The sequence below is a fragment of the Pristis pectinata genome, chromosome X, assembly GCF_009764475.1.
Source record: "Pristis pectinata isolate sPriPec2 chromosome X, sPriPec2.1.pri, whole genome shotgun sequence".
Taxonomy (NCBI): Eukaryota; Metazoa; Chordata; class Chondrichthyes; order Rhinopristiformes; family Pristidae; genus Pristis; species Pristis pectinata.
In genome coordinates, this window is record NC_067450.1 from 2,965,604 (window position 1) to 2,984,721 (window position 19,118).

General features: G+C 41.3%; 1 protein-coding gene across 8 annotated transcripts in view; it reads right to left on the minus strand.

Moving 5' to 3' along the window:
- The window catches only part of LOC127566980 (polypeptide N-acetylgalactosaminyltransferase 6-like), a 55,777-nt gene that overhangs the window by 32,028 nt on the left and 4,631 nt on the right, over window positions 1-19,118 (minus strand). For 6 of the 8 annotated variants that reach the window (XM_052009566.1, XM_052009558.1, XM_052009563.1 and 3 more), the window contains 2 exons: window positions 9,053-9,174; window positions 4,593-4,663 (listed from right to left, as the gene is read on the minus strand). The gene's annotated coding sequence lies outside the window, so the exon portion shown is untranslated. Of the gene's footprint in view, window positions 1-3,155; window positions 3,237-4,592; window positions 4,664-9,052; window positions 9,175-19,118 lie in introns of all 8 variants that reach the window. The other 2 variants (XM_052009564.1, XM_052009565.1) reach the window with 2 other exon arrangements.

Genomic DNA, 19,118 nt, shown 5'->3' on the forward strand with positions numbered 1-19,118 from the left:
TTAATAGAAAGCATCATTGTTGAACCATTAAGGTCAAAATCAAGAGTCTAGTTTATTTACAAGATAACTAACCAGCAACAGGATAGTCTAGCAGCATAATACTTGACTTGTACTGAACAAATAAAGTCAAAATCTTTGCTTTTCATTACAAGCTTCTGACAAAGTGTTGTGGTCACTCATGTCCTTCGGAAAAGGAATTCTGCCCAGTCTCACCCATGTGAGTCCACATTCACCAATGTGGTTGACTCTCAACTGGCCTCTGAAATTCCCTGGGGTGCCACAGTAGCACAGCTAGAGCTGCTGCCTCACCACTCCAGCGACACGGGTTCAATCCTGACCTCTGGTGACGTCTGTATGGAGTTTGCACTTTCTTCCTGTGATTGCTCGAGTTTCTCCCGGGAGCTCCAGTTTCTTCCCATATCCCAATGATATGCAGGCTGGTAGGTTAATTAGCCACTGTAAATTTTCCCATTATGTAGGTGGGTTGTAGAATTGATGGGAATGTAGTTACAGAGAAAATTAGTGTGAAAACAGGATTGCTCTGTGAGCCAGCATAGACTTGATGGGCCAAATGGCCTCCAGTGTGTGGAAATATGAACATCAGTGATGTCCACATCTTGTGAACAAATTCCAGGTAGTTATTTCAACCTTCTCACACAACGAGGCAGGAAACTACCAGATTATTGGAAATTCCCACAACACAATTCACAAAACCAGGTTTATCACCTGTGGTCAAAGCCATTTAAAGGACCCGTTTGAGAAAAAAAAGGGAACAGAGAGCAATTCTCCCTTAAACTTGAACAGATTTTTGGATAGTTCAGGATTATTGGGGGAAGAAAATAAAATGGACAGAGAAGTAGAAGTATTGCCAAAAATCTGATCATTAAATGATGGAGCAGTCTGGAGGAACCATAAGCCTAATTCTGCTCTTACATTATGGCATTCCTATTTGTTTGCAAAACTGCACATATGAGCATGTCAAAAGACTAAATAATCCGATGGTCAAAATTAACCTCTGAATACAGGCACCATGAAACATGGAAACCAGATAGGCCAGATCGCACAGTGGAAACACAAATATTTTTAGGTAGATTTGGCATTAGCTTCTCCTGTTGCAAAGACTAAAAACTCTCAAAACCAAATATAATCCACATTACTCAGCACTTAAAATGATTTAAAAACAAAACTTCTCCCTGCCTGACACAATCATGGTTCTTTAAATAGACTTCCCCCACCCACCTGCCCCCTCACTCCAGCTGTCCCCACCACATCTTAAGGCAGTGTTCCTGTAAACAGCCAGCCATTGACAAAAAGTACCCTCTTATGCTGCACTGAATTTATAGGGCTAATATGTCAAGAAGGTTCCAGGCTCTCAGATTTATTAATTTCATTCAACTCTGAGCTTTTACAATGAAATGTGAAATTTATGCATACATCAAAACCTTACGACATTGAAGAAATCTTTTATATTTACTTATTTTCACTTTTGATTTAAAGGCCCCCTTGGTAGTTCATTTGGTAAATGAACTGTGAAATTGAGCCAGACAAATCAGCATTGGCACTACTGATCAATATCCAAGGACTCCTGGCAGATAAGGATTCAGGTAAGATCAGGCTTCAACTGTGGTGCCCTTTTGATTTGAATAGTCTGCTGTATTGCATACTGACACATTCACACATGAATAATGGCCATTGGATAAATGAGCAGTTTGCATTCATAGGAACAGGCAGCTACGTGCCTTCGGGGGAAGAAGGGAAAATGTCTGTTTAGAAACGTATACCCTACGGAGGACAAGTGCAATTGCTGCACAGAAACACCACTGTAACTTGGGGATAATCGCCATTCATTTCTTGTTACTGGGTCAATATCCAAAATTCTTCACCCAATCGCAGTGTGGGAGCACATTCATCAGCCAGACTGCAGCAGCGATATGATATGATACAGTTCATATAGTATTAGAAGTGATTTAGTGCAATCTGAAACTAGGGTCCTAAATCTGAATAAACAAACTATGAAGGCATGAGTGGGCTATGGTAAATTGCAAAATTACATAAGCATTATGGCAGTAAACAAGCAGTGGCTAATATTTAAAGAATTAATACAAAGTTTAAAAGTAACATACAAGGCAAAAAAAAACAGTAGAGTGGTCGAGCTGTGTCTATCATATTAAAGATAGCATTTGGTCAAAGGTAAAGGTGTATAATTTTGCCAAAAATGCAATCCTGGGGATTGGGAATATTTCAGAGCAAATTAGAATGGCAAGAAACATAAAATAAGACCAAGAGCTTCTATAGATGTGCAAAAAGAAAAGATCAGTTTCAGTTAACGTGGGCCCGTTACAGACAGAGACAGGGGCAGAGTGCAGAGGTTAACGGTTCACAGACTGATTCCTGGGATGGCAGGTTTTTAGGATGAGGAACGATTAAGCAAAGTGGGCCTATGTTCTCAAAAGTCTTGGAAAATGAAGGGTGATCTCATTGAAATGTTTAAAATCCTTGTGGGGCTTGACACAGTAGATGCAGAGCTGTTTTACTTTCCTGGCTGGGGTATCTAAAGTCAGGAGTCAGTGTCTCAAAATAAAAGAGGTCAGCCATTCAGGACAAAGGTGAGAAGAAACTTCACTCAGAGGGTAGTGAATCTTTGGAATTCTCTCTCCAAGTGGAGGCACAGTGAGCAAGCAATTCATTACAAAGCTTAATAGATTTATAGATATCAAGGGAATTGGAGGACATGGGATTCATTGCAGGAAAGTGGCACAGACCTTGGCAGCACAGTGGTGCAGTGGGTAGTGACACTGTCTCACAGCTCCAGTGACCCAGGTTTGATCCTGACTTCTGGCGCCATTTGTGTGGAGTTTGCACGTTTTCCCGTTTCCCCAGTGACCACACCCCAGTTGCTCCAGTATCCTCCTACATCCCAAAGACATACTAATTGGTAGGTTAAAATGGCCAGGATAAATTAGCCCTAATGTTTGTGGATGATGGAAAAATCCAGTGGGAGGGATGCATTAATGAGCATGTGACAGAGCAAAGCTTACAGGGGAATGTTGGAGAATGAGATTGCCAAGAGCTAGCAGAAGCTCGATGGGCCAAATGGCTGCTTCCTCCATTAGAAAGAAATCTGGAGATTAATGATCAGCTATGATCTTACTTACTGAATGGCAGAGCAGGCATGAAGGGCTGAATGTCCTCATCCTGATTCTATTTCTTATGCTCTCTCCACCTTTCTATGGTAACTGGGGATCAGCAATACCAGCATACTGAAAACTTCTTTTAAAATGACAAAATTAAGGACTTAGCCTGTAGAGGACATAAAACGAAGATTAGACTGTAATAAAGAGGCACTGAAACTCAGTGTCCCTCCCTGACTTCAGAGCAAGTTCTCAACATATCACTTCTGATGCTACACATGTCCACTGCTGCAGAATCACATCATGTACCTCATACACACCAAGGTTACGGTAAAATAGTGGTTACAGTTGGAGGTCCAGAGGACTGCACTACTGACTAGTGATGAACTTGGATCTTACCACCAGCAGCCAGGAAACTTAAATTCAATTAAATCAATCTGGAATGAAAAGCCACTTTCATTAATGGTAACTATAAGGTTACTGGATTGTCATAAAGAAATCTACCATCCTTGCCCTATGTGCAACTCCAGAATTATCAATCAACCATAAAGTCTGAAATGGCTCAGCAAATCACTTGGTTCAGGGGCAATAAAAGGGATGGACAATAAATGCTGTCATGAAAACAATGTCCACACCCCAAGATTAGACATGGAGCAAGGCAATCAAAAGATGGCTTTATTTAAACTGGTGTTTTTTTGTATTTCTGCATAAGCCAAATATGAAAGGTGACAAGATCTCTGGTTGGAGGGCAGACCAGTTTTTAAAACCAGGCAGGATACAGTTAGGCAATCCAGGTATCGGACCATGGCAACTCTTTGCAAGCTGCTTTCAGCAGAGCTATTCATTACATTTATTCTGTATTCTGTTTTTTTTAAACCCTTTGTACTACCTTGAAGTACTTATGTATGGAATGATCTGTCTGGATGGCACACAAACAAAAGCTTTTCACTGTATCTCAGTACATGTGACAATAATAAACCAATTACCAATGTTGAAACACCTTTTACAGCACTATGCAAGGTTCAAACAAAAAAGTCATGCACAGGTCAACTCTGATCACACAGAAACCTTGCTCTTTCAAAGCAGTAACTAGATTGCCATCTGGTTTTTGCAGAGTTATGATTACTGCATTGAAGTTATTTGTGGTAATATTGATGAACACCCAAGTGCTTATATGACATTCTTCTGCCATTTAGCTGAGGTGTTGATCGGATTTGAGTTAAAGCAGATAGTTAAAACGGATAAATGCCAATTATCTGCAAGTTGGCATTCTGGATATGATCAGCACTGCACCCAGTTTTGCACTGTCTCCATATCCCCTTAATATCCAGAAATCTGTGGATCTCCCTTTGAATGAATTCACTGGCCAAGCCCGCACAGCCCTCTGAGGTGGAGAATTCCAAACATTCACCACCCTCCGAGTAAAGAAAGCTCTTCTCATCTCAATACTGAATGGCTTACCCCTTATTCCAAGACTGATCTTCTGGTTCAAGACTCCTCAGCCAGGGGAAACATCCACACTGTCACAGGCCCTGTAAGAATTGAGCACGTTTCAGCGAGATCACTTCTCATTCCTCTAAAGTCTAGAGAATACAGGCCTAATCTATTTAACCTCTCCTCATACAGCAAACCACCATCCCCGAAACCAGCCAAATGAATTCTTGTTGCACTCTCTCCATTGTAAGTATTTTCTTTTTTTTTTAAGGTAAGGAGACCAAAACCGTAGGAAATACTCCAGGCACAGTATTACCAAGGCCCTATATAACTGTACTGAGACACTACTAAGTAATTTTGGATAGTCAGTAGTCTCTGCTTAAACATGCATCAAGTAAGGAGGAGGAATGAAAAGGGAGAAACAGCCAGCAGCAAGCGCGAGGTGTTGATAAGTATCACTATGAACTTGGGGGAGAAGGGTAGTAAGTGCCTTTGTCACAATCTTTCACTACATTCGGAATGCACAGTTTGACTTTATTGGCAGATTACATTTATGGCATGCCTGTAGCCTAAAGACTTGCTCGGAGGTGACACCACAGGTCCATTTCAGAATGTTTTTTTGAGCCATTTGTCACTGTGTTGGTCAGATTCTGCTCTGGATAGGACGCCATTGGCAAGAGTCCTGGGAGCTCTTTGTCACCCACAACACATGTGGTTGTCACAAGGAATGGTTTACTCTTAATAGAGAGGGAGTTGTGTGGGGGGGGGTGGGGGAAGTGGGGGAGAAACCCAATTATCATGACATTATCACAATTCTCTCAGTGGAGAAGCCAAAACCGAAAAAGAATAGTGCCACTCGGACACATTTTCCTTGATGAGTTTGTGTTGCTCAATATATACAGCATACAAGGAAGTAGTGCTCAGGAAAAGTCTCAGTGATGAGAGCTTTGAAATGAAAAGAATGAGATTTTAATTAAAAATTAAAATCATTCCTGCATACATCAGGGTTAAGGAAGGCTAGTTAGATTCTCTGATGGATAAACTACAAGACTGCAAACCAAGTTTACACAAATCACAAACCACAAGAGCAAACCTCAAGCAGTTTGGGATTGGTGAGCCACAGGATGAAGTTGTGAATGTGCAGAGTCCAGTCATTTCTCACTCATGAGGACAAAATCCAGCAAAGTGTTAAGTGGAAGAGAAATGAAGAGAAATCTTACTGCAGCAACATTCAACACGGTGCTTCCTCTTGCATCCCCACCACTACAGCCAAGAAGATTCAGAATGGGAACCATTATGACATCATTTGCTGATTCACAATGAATAACCCATTACAACACCACTTGAGCAAAAGGCTGCATTGAACATCCACAAGAGCAGCACTTATTTTTGGCAACAGGACTCCCTGGAATCAATACAAGAGCAACTTACAAGGCTACAATCCAAGTTTAGACAAATCACAAACCACAATAGCAAACCTCCCACAGTTTGGGAGTAATAAATGTTGACCATAGAATATTACCATAAAGAGGTCGGGATTGGGGTCTGGTGCAGGGCTGAACCAACAAAGTTAACTTGCCACTGTTAATCTTTCACAGGACCAATCTCTGCAGTACTTGTGTGTGACCTGGATAATTCTGGGACTTGGTGCTTGGTTATGAGGGAAGACTCAAATGATCTACTTGATTTTCTTTTCAGATGCAATTATTTAAAATTATTTTTTTTTAAATGCAAAAAGAATGTGGATGCAGGCATTGTATACAGCTTGAATAAAAGTGTAGAAATAGTGGGTACTGCATTAAGAGAGACAACTGTCCAACAAGGTTCCACCTTAAATACATAAAAATTAATTTGCTTATTTCTTGTCACCTTTACGTGGCTTGCCAAGCTACTTGGGAAGTCATCAAAAATCAACCATGATCAGACAAGAGTGACAGGCTAGTCCATAAATTACACTGTCCAGCATCAAAACCACTGTGTGACCACACCTGTAATGTTATCGAATTCTTCCCACTCTAGCACTTCTGAAAGAAGAATGGATGCTTTGATCCCCATCTAAAGCAGTTATTGTGATGATTGAAACAGAAGCTGGATGAATTGTTGAGTTAAGCACAGAGAGGAATGATTGCTGTAAGAGAATATAATAATTTCCAAGCTACTTGTACATAGCTGCCTGATAAGGAAATCTACTGGCCTGGGTATTTTAAGAGGAATGGGGAAACTTTGAAGAATCATTCCTCAGGAGAAGAGGATGTTCACCATAGTCCAAACCACAGTGATCGACTGTGGAAGCAACAGGCTAACTGACGCTTCACTAGTGCTGCTCAATCTTTTCTCCTCTGGATACTCATCTTAACATTTCATCATCTCTCTGATGCCTTGGGTTTCTGCCTCAAAAAGGAGCTGCAGAAACACAATGGATTTTCACAAACCACAATAACAAATCTCCCACAGTTTGGGATTAAAATTCCATTACATAAATGATTTTTCTTCCCAGAAAAGAATTTCCCCATTGTAACAGTGTACCCAACATCAATAATAAGAGTATTCATCTTTGTAACTGGATCCTTTAACTCAGAACACACAGGTGACTCAGCTCCTGACACTCCAAAGCCTTTCTACCACTTAAAGCACTGGTCAGAAATGTGGCAGAACACTCTTTATTTGTCTCAATGAATGCAGCTCTAACACCAGTCAAGATGATTGATCCCATCCAGGTCACTTGATTGGCATATTACCCCCCAACCTTATCTATTCCTGCCCTCCACAACTGGTACTCGATCACTGCAGTGTGTATCATCTCTAGAATGCATTACAGCAACTCATCAAGGCTATTCCAACAGCAAACACATGGGCATAAGGGCAGCAGGCACATGGGAACACCACCACCACCCGCAGGTTTCCTCCAAGAGCACACAACACTCTGACTTGGAAATATATTGCTCTTCCTTCATCGCCACTGGGTCTAAAATCTCCCAGCCCAACAGTACCTTCACTTGTAGGACTTCAGCAATTTAAGGCAGCAACTCACCACCACCATCTCCGGGGAAGTTAGGGGTGGCGCAGCTAACAGAGCTACTGCCTCACAGTTCAAGCGACTGGGGTTCAATTGGGTGCAGTCTGTGTGGAGTTTGCAAGTTCTCTCATGGGCGTGTGGATTTCCCCCGGGTGCTCCAGTTTCCTCCCACATCCCAAAAGATGAGAGGGTTCTTAAGTTAATTCTCCACTGTAAATTGTCTCTAGTGTATAGGTGAGTGGTAGAAGCTGGGCAGAGTTGTTGTGAATGTGGGGAGAGCAAAATGGGATTAGTGTAGGTGGGTGCTTGGTGTAAGGCACAGACAGTGGGCCAAAGGGCCTGTTTCCATGCTGTATGACAACCAAGGATTGGCAATAAATGCTGACCTTGGCAGCAATGCCCACATCCTGTGAATGAATAATAATAAAAAAAGAAATCACATTGTGTGGTTATACATTGGTGTGGAAAGGATGTGGTGGACATTGCTATTCCAAGTTAGAAACACTTACAGTGCCAGCAAGGGGACAAGAAGGAAAAAAAAATGTCCAGAAGCACAAGCAACACTTTGACTTGGGATCCAGTGAGCTGCACTCATCTACAGTGAATCTCCTATTTCAGAAAATAAAAGACTTCAACACGCCTGTGACCCAGCAGAGTGTTTGAAGTTTTCAGCCAGCAATGAGAATATTTTGGAAGAAGTTTTACACATTGTTGATCAGGTAGAGACCCAATTCCTTCTGATCAGTTGTTGCTGCCAATCAAAGCACTGAATGCATAAAAGATGGAATATACATTCCACGTCTCAGAGTGGAATTGTTTCTCCTGTGCCCCTTTGCAAACAGAAGAAATATAATTCCTTTATCCTGTTTGGCAACCACATTGGAACTGTGCAGTGAGCAGGGAATGGTCTGAACTATGCGAGGAAAGTAACCATTTAAAAAAAACACACACACAAAATTCTTGACCTTGCAAGGTGCAAAAAGTTTCCAAAATAAAATGAACTAACTTGGTACAATCCACTAAATGACTTAGCCTGGCATAAAACTAGCCAGACATTGAATAGGCACTACCATCAGCTTCAAATATTGAAATAACTGGCACAGTGCCTGTTGGCTGAGGAACCTCCCCTTAATGGGCTTCCATTACAACAGTTGATGTACTATACCCATGCAAGATTTCAGGCAGAATACATTGTAATGTGACAGCAAGGTCTCCAAGTATCGCCTCCTTTCCAGAACATTTTCTTAGGCTGCAATTAATCATCTAACTCATCACACGCACATAAAGGCATAGATGTATTTGAAAGTTTCAATTCAAGACATATACAAGTAAAGCAGGAAGAGCAGATAAAGAGTGTTACCTGGTTTAGCAGTTCTGTTGGGCAGTTTCTCAAAGGCTGCAGCCTGTCAGCAGATCTGTAGTTACGTTACAAATTGTATATAAAAGTGCAAATCAAGATGAGGATCCTTACCAGGTTCAATTTGCAGGTTTGTGAGGTAGCCATGGGACATATCAGCATGCACAGGCTGCCTTGGACCTCATTTCCACCGAACTCCAGGCCCAAATTGACATTTTTCCGTTTCCAGTTCCACCCTTTTTTTAAAAAGCAAAATAAGATACTCAGTTTCAAGAATATACTATCACCTTTTCCCATTAGTAATGTCTGTATCCTTGGGCAAGGACTGGAGTCATTTCTGTTGCAGGATGCAAAAGCTGGAACACATCCTTGCCAGAAATTTCTAAGCATATTAACTCTTTGAAGGCAGCAGCAGCATTTCTGCATCAACATACAAAAATCCATATCATCAGAACTTGAGTGATTTAGTAGGCTGGTAGTGCTCTCTGATTGAGTCTTCTAGTTAATTCCAGCCCAGACCGGATGGGATAAAACTCTCTGCACTACTGGCTAAGCCACAAATATGGCAGTCCCACTCTAGCTCCTGGCAGGCAAGTCCGCAAAGCTGCCAAACGCCAACATTAAATTGATAATCTCATTCAGAGAGGCCATAAAAACTAGTGCTGGAAGTGGAAGCATTAAACTTGCAGCAATTTGAATTTATCTTCTTCAGCAGTATCTTGGGATCCAGGATGATTTGCTTCCTCTCTGGTTTTGTGGGTTGCAGGCTGAGTGACAAGGCCAGTGGCAAACCCGAGACTCCCACCTGACTGCTGAAGAACAAGGCAGCCTCCGGAGCACACAGAATTCCTGCCGAAGTTCCAAAACATGGCAGAGAAACATTTCTGGCGTGAATTCATAATCCAGTCTGGGAGGCGGAGAGCATGCCAGGGGATTTCAGAGGCCTTGTTGTTCTTCAACTGTCAGAAGGCCTTTTCAACCTCTTGTCAGGCTGGTGCAGTCCCGAGATTGTACCAGTTAGTGTGCTGCCACACACCAGTGTACTCAGGCAGAGACAAGAGTATTGGACCGCACTGACATTGTACCATCTTGTATGGGGATAGTAGTGGAAGTCCATGATCTTTAGCTAACAGGCTCTGTGCCAATTATTTCAATATCTGATGGCAGTGCCTATTCAATGTCTGGTTAGTTGTACACTAGGCTGTCATTTGTACTGCCGAGGCCATCAACACCAGTTCATCAATAATACAGCACTCTCCCAAGTGGAATAACATTAATTTCAAAGGTGTTAAAACTGGCCTTATTGATCAACCGAATGATCTCTTGCATTCTAACCAGATGGAAACACAGACAATGCTCCCTTTCAATACACATAGAGCTCCAGTTATCAAAAAAAACAAAGCAAAAGAAAAAAAATGTAGGCTTTCCCCACATACTCTTATCACTCAAAGACAAGAGGCAGCTGTCATACTCGGCACTTATGCTCGTTGACGTTTAGAGGATGAATAATCAGTTTATCAAGTAGAAGGCACATTAGAACTGGGAATTCTGAGCAAAAGGAATACTAACTCAGCAGAACAAACATGTCCCCAAGTGCTTTGAGTAAGCCTCTGTTATAATAGGACAACGTTAGTGTTCTACTCAAGGGACACTCTCTATACCAGCACTGTGCAGTACAAATTGCTGATGAGCCACAGGTGTAGCTGAGGCAACATTATTTCAGCCTTTTGCACTAATTTTAATAGAAAACATCTATGCTTTCACAAGTAAATGCACTTCAGACATTAATTGTTTTAAAATATCTATGACCAAGTAACACACTTGACTAATCTGCTGGCGATCCTTGAGCTTGTGACTAGTAGAATACCCAAGGGAGAACTGATGGATGTAGTGTATTTGGATTTTCAAAAGATGTTCAATGAAATCCCACACAGGAAGGTTGGCCAATGAGGTTAGAGCATGTAGAATTAGGGATAACATGCTGACATGGATTGACAACCGGTTATAGGACTGAAACCAAAAGAGTGGGAATAAGTGGATCTGTTTTAGATTGGTAGGTGTGGCAAGTGGGATGCTGCATGGATTGATGCTTCTGCCCCAGCTTTTCACAACTTATAGTGATTTGAGCAAAGGGATGATGTGTCGTAATTTTTACATATGTGAATGAAACTAAACCAGGTGTGGTGATTATTAGGATGTAAAGAAGCTTCAAGGGGACATGGACAATTTGAGTGAGTGAATATAATATGGAAAAACATCAAATCATCCACTTTGGTGCATATTACAGGTAAGCAGAGTATTAGTTAAATGGTAATACTGACATTCAAAAGCTTGTGCTCGTAAACAAGTTACTGAAGTCCAACACGCAGGTGCAGCGAACAGTTAAGAGGGCAAATTATATTTTAGCCTTTACGAGAGGATTTGAGTACAGGATTAAGGGAGTCTTACTGCAGTCGTATAGGGCCTTGGTGAGATTGCACCTGGAGCATTGTGTACAGTTTTAATCTTCTTGCCCAAGAAAGGATGTATTTGCCACAGGGAGTCCAGCAAAGATTTACTAGACTAGTTCCAGGCATGGCAGGTTTACTGTACAAGGGGTGAGTGAGTAGACTGGGACTGTATTCGCTTGAGTTTAGGAGAATGAGAGGAGATCTCATGAAATCTTGCAAAATTCTAAAAGGGCTTGACAGGCTAGATGCAAGGAGGATGCTTCCCCTGACTGAGTTTAGAACCAGGGGAACATAATTTGAGAATAAGGAGTAGGTTGTTTAGGAGTGAAACAAGGAGAACTCCCCCCACCCAACTAACGGTGCAAACTTTTGGAATTCTCTGCCCTGGAAGGCTGTGAAAGTTCTGTTATGTTTATTGAAAACAGACATCAGCAGATTTCTGCACATGAAGGGAATCAAAGGATAGGGGATAGTGCAGGAAAATGGCACCGAGGTAGAAGATTGGCTATTATCTTAATAAAGAGAGTAGACTCAAAGGGCTGGATGGCCTATTCCTGCTCCTATTTCTTATGTACAATGTTCTAAAGATGCTCAACCCGATTAGCATCAGATCAACAAGTATATTTTGGAAAATGAACTAAGGTTGAAAGTACACATGAATACACTATACAACTGAGTATCAAGTTGAAACATCCAACATCTGGGTCCATTACTCAGTTTGTATTTTCCAACCGGAAATGCAATTGGTCAAATATAGCCCAGACAATGTATTGGACAGGACAGCTGTAATTCATTGTCTTGTCAGTGTATGAATGGGAGGAACATAAATTAATGGGGAATAGGAGAAGGTTAAGGATGGAACTTTGGGGCCTATGTGACCACACAAGTGTAGGAGGAGAAGCCATTATGCAACGTAGGCAAGCAACAGTGGTAGAGGACGGCACAGGCTGCAAGATGGTAGTACAAAAGAGGAGGGGCTGAGCTAACTGCACTGTAAAAATGCTATTAATCTATTCACCATCTTCAGCAATACTCTATCTTTCTTTCACTTTCAAAATTATTTATTCCTCATTAGATCCAAGTTCACTGATGTACAGGGAGTTTTTCTTTTAAAATTCAGTGTGAATACATACATCTATTCAGTGAAGACGTTGTATGGCTTTCTAGTACCACACTCACAGGAGAACTGATTAGTATATTGTTGGGGGTTATTGGTGTAATTAAATTACGTGTCAGGAATCCAATGAAACAGTTCAGGGTATGTTAGGCGCATCCCTTGGGCCTGGCTTGATCAAAGGAGCTGCGAAAAGTCCAACCTGTGTGGAAAGGGGCCTCATAGTGTCGCATTTCCGTTAAAACTAATAGTGCAAAACACATGAAGCCTTTCAAGACTTTTTTTCCCTGCCACCCGTGGATGTGATCTTGAATACTCTGCATCATTCAACCAGCTCTAATAGCGTGAAATCACCATGTGCGATATTAGCCTCTCATGCTCAACATGTCCCATTGAAATTACTTTGTCCCACAATGCTAATTAACTCAGTTCAGAGGAAATTGCAGGCAAAAGTGTCAATACTGGTGCAGTGAACATTTATGCGGCAATATTGCACAGCACAATCTCACCCCATGGGAGTTTTAACATATCTTTTGGCAAAGCTGCCTGCAGGATAAAAGATAGTTGGCAAGATACAAGGCAGGAAATGACATCATGGAAACCACAAGAGTAAGATAAGAGTAGCTGCAAAAGTCTCAAAATACAACCCCTACCTAAGGCAGTGTCAAATCAGTTTTACTCCAAATTGTCAGAAGGTGTTGCCTTTGCTCAGTGCATTGTTCCTTGCAAACCCCTCAGCTACCCTATGTAACGAGCAGGAGCAGTGCAAAAGTGTTTAAGGCCAGAAAAACAGTTAACAAATTAGGGAAAAACCAATATATTTTACATTAATAGAATGTTAGCATTGCTAGAAAAATGAAAACAGCGTGGATGTCCAGCACGAGTTTACTCAAGCTAGTGTCACAGAGGTAATGCCAGAATGGACGTAATGATACTCGTGCATCACCAAACACAAAGGTGAACTCTGAGACAGAAATCCGAACTTTGAGACATTACCTAATTTGAGTGCAACAACTGCTGTGTCAGACCAGTAAACCACAGACTGCTGCCAATTCCCCTGCACACCACACTCTCGATCCTCCTCTGTGCTCTTGAGGAAGTGCAAACAGGAAGTGATTTGTTTTGCCCATTGTGAAGGATGGTCTTTGAGCTGTAGAAGAATGGGAGGTCAACTATCCCCTTACCCCATTTCCCATCCAGTTTCAATTCATTGTGGCAGGGGAAGGAAGTGGGGGGGGGGGGCGATGGGGGTAGGAGGGAAGCAGCTTTTGTTAACATAAATTTGCGATTAGACCAAGTAGTGTCACAAATGTAAAGCTGGGACTGTCTTTGTGCGGAGAGAAAGACATGTATAGATACATACAAAGTCTGTTTTGACTGCAGGCATAAAGGGGAATGATTCAACTTTATTTATATTGATAGCGTGCAGATAGTCCCTTGTCAGGACAAATGGAAACACCAAATTGAATTTGTTCCTGTGAGAGAATTATCTGTGATGGTGGCCCCACCAGAGGGATCTAAATCTAATTGAATCAATTCCCTTTTGGCTTGGGCAAAGTTTCTGACGTTTCCATCCACAGTTCCTTTTGACTTTCGTTTGTTGCGACAAAAAAGTAATTGGAACTGAAACAGTTTGATTCATTTTAAAGAAGATAATTTGGTCATTTTGCCAGCTGGATGTTAAAAGAGAACATATAACCAGGCTACTGCCTCACGTTACTCCACGGTGCCACCATTATATATATTGATTGAAGGAGGGAAGGGTTAATTGATAAATTAACAAGAAAATTGGTTTATTATTGTCACGTGTACTGAGATACAGTGAAAAACTTTGTTTTGCATGCCATCCATACAGATCACTTCATCACATCAGTACATTGACATTGTACAAGGGAAGAGAAATAACAATGCAGGGTAGAGTGTTACAGCTACAGAGAAAGTGCAGTGCAGGCAGGCAATAAGGTGCAAGGTCATAACGAGGTAGATTGTGAGGTCAGGTGTCCATCTTGTCGTACTAGGGGACTGTTCAATAGTCTTATGACAGCGGGATAGCAGCTGTCCTTGAGCCTAGTGGTACATGCTTTCAGGCTTCTGTATCTTCTGCCTGATTTTTGGGGGGGGGGGGGGGGATTAAGAGAGCAAGAGAGTCCGGGTGGGTGGGGTCTTTGATTATGTCAGCTGCTTTACCAAGGCAGCGAGAAGTATAGACAGAGTTCATGGAGGGGGAAGCTGGTTTCCGTGATGTGCTGAACTGTGTCTCTGCAGTTTCTTGTGGGGAGAAGAGCCCTTAACACTAAATCTATTCAGGGCCACTTTACAGCATAGTACAATTCCTTCAACCTATTAAACTCTCACTTCACCCCTTTGGACCATATTTTTAAATGATAGCACATCACTATCAATAGTTCTATGCAGTTTTACTGCATCATAACGAATTTGATCATGTGAGATCCATAGGTCTGTGCATTAGCACACCCGATTCAGAGTGGTCTCCATGAAGATTGTTTTTGTTTTGCATTAAAGGTTATCATAAAAATCAACAAAAATATACAGAAAGGCACAATATTAATTTCGTGTTCAGAAACAGTTAAGTAAAATTAGGTACAAAATAAAAACAGAAAATGCTGGAAGTATTCAGCAGGTCAGGCCGCATCTGTGGGAAGAGAAACAGGAGTTAATGTTTCAGGTTGAAGACCCTTTGTCAGAACTGGGAAGGAGAGAAAAGAAGCTCGTTAAGCTGCAGGAAGGGTGGGGGAGAATCTCTCTGATAGGGTAAAAGCAGGGTGACAAACATTAGCTTTTTCTCTTCCCACAGGTGCAGCCTGACCTGCTGAGTGTTTCCAGAATTTTGTTATTTTAGATTTCCAGCATTTGCAAGTTTTTTTTTTAATATATTTCCAAGTAAAATTAGAAACTGTATTGATTGTTAACCTGCAGATTTATCCTCACCTCTGTATTGTTAGTTGTGATACATTTAACCAGCAGGTCAGATACCTCAGACTAAGCTGTCAGTATTGTGTGTTTCTGTCAATTTGTCAAGATCAGGAGTACATAGTGGCATCTAGTCCTATTTATAGTGCATATCCAATGGTGAAAAGATTCATCGTCCACCCTGTGTCACAGTATTTCATGTTTTTGGCACATAATGTTTGGTTTCAGTTCAAAAGCACGGGGTTGTCCGGGGAAGCCAAATTTCGTACAGGGCACAAAGCATTAGGAAATAACCCAAATCATAATACTGCGTCAACCCATTATTAGCCTTGTACCCAATTATAGCCCGGGGGACAAGTTTAAAGGGAATATTTACAATACACATATGCTGATTCAAGCAGTAGTTCAGGACAAAATGCAGAATCTTTCAAAAATAGAACTGTGCCATTCCTGCACACAAGATACTGTAGCTTGACAAGAACTATACTGACCCATGTACCTCAACACCCAGGAGACTGTTGAGGATATGGGGTAATATCAAAGATACATCTACAAGGACAGTGTCAGTACTTGATTATTAGGTGTAGAATCTTATAAAAGGTTTTGTAGCAATTTTTTAAAAAAACTTCTCCAGTGACAAATTAGTTTACTGGAAGGCTTTAATAACACTGCAAAGTCCTTATGTTGAAATTGTGCCAACTTGGGTAATTCTCCAGCTACATCAGTTTGGCCTAACCCGATGTACACAAGCGCCTTTTCAAAAAATAATACCAGGACCTATTTAAAGCTGACATTTCCAGATTGGTTAACTGCCATTCAACTAATTGTTCCATTTGCTTGTTTGGTAAGATAATGACCTCAGTGTTTACTCAAAAATGAATGCCACACCTGGTCTTTAAACTTGTCACAACCACACCAGCCACAACTGGTATTTTAACTTAGGAACCATTTTCTGTACTCAAACTGTCATTTTAAATGGAGGGTGAAGTTTTCCAACTTATTTTTCTCAACTGAAGAATGGTACTGAATGATACAGATGATACGCACAATGACCCAGAGCCAAACAACCTCCGCCAGTGTAACAGTAGAGGCAGTACAATCAGCCATGAGGGGTGGGGTTTAAAAAAAACACAATGCAAGCTGATTTTGTGTGTCAGTCCCCAATACTCCTGCACGGTTCGCATGTGGCCACCTAACCTCACCTTTCTGATTCTCCCCCTGCCCACAATTAGGTCTATAGCAATGATAAAGCAGCAGATGAACTGGGATGGGCAGAGACAAGTGACATTATAGGGATACAGACTTCTGGCATCAGCAATACATTGCTTTTTAATTTAGTGTTATTTAGTGACAGGCCCTTCAGCCCAACTCATCCATGCTGACCAAGTTGCCTACCTGAGCTAGTCCCATTTGCCTGTGTTTGGGCCATATCCCTCTAAACCTTTCCTATCCATGTACCTGTCCAAATGTCTTTTAGACACTATAGTTGCACCTGCGTCTATCACTTCCTCTGGTAACTGGTGGGGTGGCAGTGGGGGTGAAAATTAATTGCAAACATCCAGAATTTGTGGCAGAGGCTCACTCATCCAAGACTGAATAATAGACAAACAGCCCTACAACACACCAGCAATGGAGGAGTTGAGGAGGTGCCAGAGAGAATTAGTTCATGACATCAAAAAACAAATCATTTAGCATTTAAGTGCAGGACAGGTGCATACCACAGAAAAGTCTTTACAGAACTCTGGAGACAATAGTTAGGGGCAGGATGGGAAGCCGTTGCTGTTGACACCGTGGCTGGGATCAGAAGCCAGCGGAACCAAATGAGGGCAATTTCACTGAACATGTTTCTCCCCCCTCCCCTCCGTTCAGAATAAATTTAGTTTTAAAGTGGGGGTAATATTCCGTATGTTTCCTGAACTGACGTTGACTCACAGGTTAATCTTCCATCTGGAGGAAGATAATTGGATACTGGTGTGGTATAATTGAAAGTACTGGTAACAAAGTTTAAAAAAGTAATGAAATCAAATTGAAGATTGGGAAGCAAAGTATCCTGTTAGCTCCTGACCACGTTTAAAATTAAACCTACATTTATAGCACAGCAACAGGCTTGACAGGTTGCACCAGTGTTTATGCTCCATACAAGTCTCCTCTGGCTAGAAGCTCCTGGGTACCTATTCGGACTAGAAAGCTAGCTAAAGCCAGCAGTGTGATTAGGATGTGTTGGCGCCATCATTTTAAGCTGTTAATTGCATTGTACAAATAAGTTACTTTAATCTTTAGAATTATCACTAGTTTAACAAGCTCAAGACATTAATATTACTGACTGATGCAGAGGATGTAAATCTCACTACAACACTAATCCTACTGTTTCTTCCTCGTGGCAAATGACACAACACTTCTCCTGCCTAAAAGGCACACCTTAAAGCAATGACTGACTTAACAAGAAGGAACCATTGCCTGCCAATGGCAGGTATAGGCAGGCAATGGTTGAGCAAATTAAAAGTTGAGCAAACATCAGTAAATAAACTTGAAGTACTTAAGTGAAAGGTTAATTTCAATGCCATAAAATCAGTGGACCCTGACAAAGCCATTTGTTGCATTTAACAATATTAGGGGGAATAAAAGGCATCAACCTGGCACATATTTGTCTCAGCACTAGTGTAGGAAAATAGGAAACTCAATATATTGCAATAGTTGGAAATGAACCCATTCTGAAGCAGCAGGGAAGTTTTTCCTCAATGTCTAACCCATGCTGTCCCTGCTCTAGGAGTGTTTCCATTTCCCAACATGAAGGCCCTTCATCATGTGCAAAGTACATGGAAAAAAAAGTTTCTCTTCATTTCACAAAGCTTCTAAGTGACTCAGAATTGGCTGTGAGTGTGTCTTTTGAGGAGACATACGGTGTCATTTTTTAGCATCAGTAGGAGCGCAGTGGGTGTTGCAGAGTCTTAAATGACGAATGAGATCATGGACTGAATCCTACAATCAAGCTGCCTCTCAATTACAACCCATTATGTAACCACACAACCATTTTGACTACACAACTCCTCCATGAGCAATTGATGTTTATATTCCAAATTATTTAATTTGCAACTATTACATTTTTAAAGAATCATCTCTGCCCCACTTTCAGCAGTTGAATGTAATATCAGCTAATTTTTGGCTTTGTCAGATGACCTAATTGGCCACATGTCCTGTACTACTTATTGGAGGTATGGCCAATTCCAAAACTTCCTTCTGGCCAGTGGCGACATCACTTAATTGGCGACAAAATCCAATCACTTGCCTTCCAATTCAGTTATAACCATAAAATGAATCTACCTTTCATTCAGGTGCCTTGAATACGTGAAAACGATAGGAAAATTAGTGCAGCAAACACTCATCTTGAAGTTCTAGTCGTTATCACTTGATGCACTCACATACAGTTGATTTCTTTGCCACAGAGCTTTCTTGTGCTTTAACAAGGCTAACAAAATTGGGTACAGGCACCCTACTTTGATTGAGTTACTATTTTGATACAAGTTCTTTATGGAATACACTCTCCATAATTCACTCAAGAACAAGGAACTTTTTCGTTTAATTAAATTCCCCTCTTCCACCCCCCCCCCCCCCCCACCTTTTTTGATTGCTGGGTCTAATCTACATCATTCTGCCCTGACATTTCACTGTGGGGCTCCTGTATATA